Source organism: Lepidochelys kempii, chromosome 1 (assembly GCF_965140285.1).
Source record: "Lepidochelys kempii isolate rLepKem1 chromosome 1, rLepKem1.hap1, whole genome shotgun sequence".
Taxonomy (NCBI): Eukaryota; Metazoa; Chordata; order Testudines; family Cheloniidae; genus Lepidochelys; species Lepidochelys kempii.
Genome location: NC_136380.1, coordinates 279,712,063 through 279,715,357, shown reverse-complemented (window position 1 = coordinate 279,715,357; position 3,295 = coordinate 279,712,063).

Below are 3,295 nucleotides of genomic sequence, written 5' to 3'. Positions count from 1 at the left end.
CTGCTAGCAGATTACCCTGATGGGCCGCGTGCTGAAGGTTGCCGATCCCTGTTATAGACCATGATCAGGTTACCTCTTAACCTCCTCTTGAGTAAACTTAATAGATTGAGCATCTTTCATTTCTCACTGGAAGACCAGTGTACAGACCTCAAATCATTCCTATAGCTCTTCTGAATCCTTTCCAATTTTCCAATGTCCTTTTTCAAGTGTGAACTCCAGAACCAGTGGCAGCATTTAGGGGAAACTGGTGGTGAGTTAATGTCTCTCGACAAGGTTTTTGCACTTGCTCAAAGTTCCATAGGCTCTGAAGCTGGGGGATGTGAGGAGGTACTGTCCGACCACTTTTAAGCAGTGTTTCCATACTAAGTCAGTGTGGCTGCTGCCAGAGCAGACTGGAGCATTGCTCTAGCTGCAAGGTTTCAATGCCGTTGAAATTTGGCCAGGCCAGGCCAAATCGATATTACAGACTGGCACACAGGGGGTGGAGCTCAGGGGAGTCTGCCAAAAATTTGACCCTGGTGACACTGGCTCATGCACTGTGTGGGTAAGAGAAAGGGAAGATTCACCAGCCAAGGGAGACCTGGGATCCCTGGGTGGAGGAGGGGGAAGAATGAATGGAGACTGGAACAGGGTCTTTTATGTGGCCTAAGGTGGCCCAGAATTTGTCTTTCCTCCCCTGCAAGAAATATTTGAATTGGCACCACTGATGAGAACTAGGCACAGTATACTGATGCTGTATACAGAGATAATACTACCTCCCTATTCTTACTTGATCTTCCCTAGCTTATACGTCCAAAGATCATGTTAGAGCTTTAGCCACAGCATCTCACAGGGAGCGCATGTTTGGCTGGTTATCCACCATGACTCCTATGTCATTTCCAGTCACTGATTTCTGAAATACTGTCCCCATCTGTCAGTGTGACCTACTTTTTTTGTTCCTATTGCGGTAGCTCTCAAAGGTCCCCGGTATAACTGGGGCCCCCATTATACACTGTAGGAATAGCATAATTACTCCTGGGGGAATTCCGTGCATCTGCGGATGCGCAGAATTAATTTGTCTTGTCTTGCATAATTTTGTATTTTCCCACATAAAATACGTTTTGCCTAAGTGCTGAAGTTCTGCCTTTTGGCCACCAGAGGCCGCTGTGGTGCCAGAACAGCCAGCTGCATTCATGCCAGCTGTTCTAGTACCACAGCAGCCTCTGGTGGGCAAAAGGCAGAACTGTAGCACTTTCTTGTGCAAAATGTACTTTATGCAGGAAAATACAAAATTCTATGTCCAGTGGAGCCAGGTTAGGACAGAGTGGGGCATACGGGGCTGCTGAGGGGTCACAGACTAGGGTTCAGAATAGCTAGTGAGGGGAAAGACTAGAGCATGGGCTCAGGAGCTAGTGAGGTGAGGGGACAGGGGCAGATGTGCCTGACTGAATGGAAGAAGCTTGGAGTCAGCCAGGGTCTGCATGGGGGAGGCTTCCAGACACCCTAACAATCCCCCACCCACCCATACTCAACACCCTCCAGGTTCACTCCTAGGCTTCTTCTCTTTCCCTTAGCTCTTCTGTTACCCCCAACTCCCCCAAGCCTTTGCACTGCTTCTGACAAGTGCAGGAAATACAGTTCTGTATTGTAATTTAAATGAATTACACAAAGTTCTGTATTAATATGCTTCATAAGGAATCTATTTGTCAAAAAAAATTACCAGAATCTTTTTTTTTTTTGGTCTGTGTTGTTACAGACGTACTTGCTGACAGATATTTTGAAATAAATTACCAAAACTGTAACTGGCATGATTATATTGTGTTATTTTGACAAAATGTGCGGAATTTTCAAAGATTGTGTGCAGAATTTTAAATTTTTGGTGCAGAATTCCCCCAGGAGTATATAATATAGTGGACCAATATGCATTGCAACACTTGTTTTCAATGGGAGACTGCAGAACTGTATGTCATTTCATTCATTCAAGTGAAAAGCATGTGCACTCGCTGGCTTTTCATCTTTACGCTTACCACTGTGTAAGCTGCACCTGAGAAGCCAACATTTCACATAACTTTCACTGTATTAAGAAGCATGCCATGAAATTCTCACCTGTCCCCCAAGCTTCCTTTCTGTAGAATTCTCTGTGTGGTATTCTGAAACACTTTTACAAAAAACGATCAATTTTTTTATCTGTCACAGACAGAAAAAAGACCCTGCCTGGATTAGCATAATACGTTTGTCATAAATATAAAGGGAAGGGTAAACCCCTTTGAAATCCCTCCTGGCCAGGGGAAAGCTCCTCTCACCTGGAAAGGGTTAAGAAGCTAAAGGTAACCTCGCTGGCACCTGACCAAAATGACCAATGAGGAGACAAGATACTTTCAAAAGCTGGGAGGAGGGAGAGAAACAAAGGGTCTGTGTCTGTCTGTAGTCGTCTTGGCCAGGGACAGAACAGGAATGGAGCCTTAGAACTTTTAGTAAGTAATCTAGCTAGGTATGTGTTAGATTATGATTTCTTTAAATGGCTGAGAAAAGAATTGTGCTGAATAGAATAACTATTTCTGTCTGTGTATCTTTTTTGTAACTTAAGGTTTTGCCTAGAGGGGTTCTCTATGTTTTTGAATCTAATTACCCTGTAAGATATCTACCATCCTGATTTTACAGGAGGGATTTCTTTATTTCTATTTACTTCTATTTTTTATTAAAAGTCTTCTTGTAAAACACTGAATGCTTTTTCATTGTTCTCCGATCCAAGGGTTTGGGTCTGTGGTCACCTATGCAAATTGGTGAGGCTTTTTATCCAACATTTCCCAGAAAAGGGGAGGTGCAAGTGTTGGGAGGATTGTTCATTGTTCTTAAGATCCAAGGGTCTGGGTTTGTAGTCACCTAGGCAAATTGGTGAGGCTTTTTACCAAACCTTGTCCAGGAAGTGGGGTGCAAGGTTTTGGGAAGTATTTTGGGGGGAAGGACGCGTCCAAACAGCTCTTCCCCAGTAACCAGTATTAGTTTGGTGGTGGTAGCGGCCAGTCCAAGGACAACGGGTGGAATATTTTGTACCTTGGGGAAGTTTTGACCTAAGCTGGTAAAGATAAGCTTAGGAGGTTTTTCATGCAGGTCCCCACATCTGTACCCTAGAGTTCAGAGTGGGGGAGGAACCTTGACAACGTTTGTGGGATTTATGCAGGGAGAGTCAAAAATCTAGTGTTCATAGACAGATTTGGATCTTGTCTTTGGATCTTTGGCATAGTGGAAAGATAGCGAAACTCAAAGCCAGACAGCTCCCTCTCGATTATCATGTTGTAGAAGGATTAGGTCTATT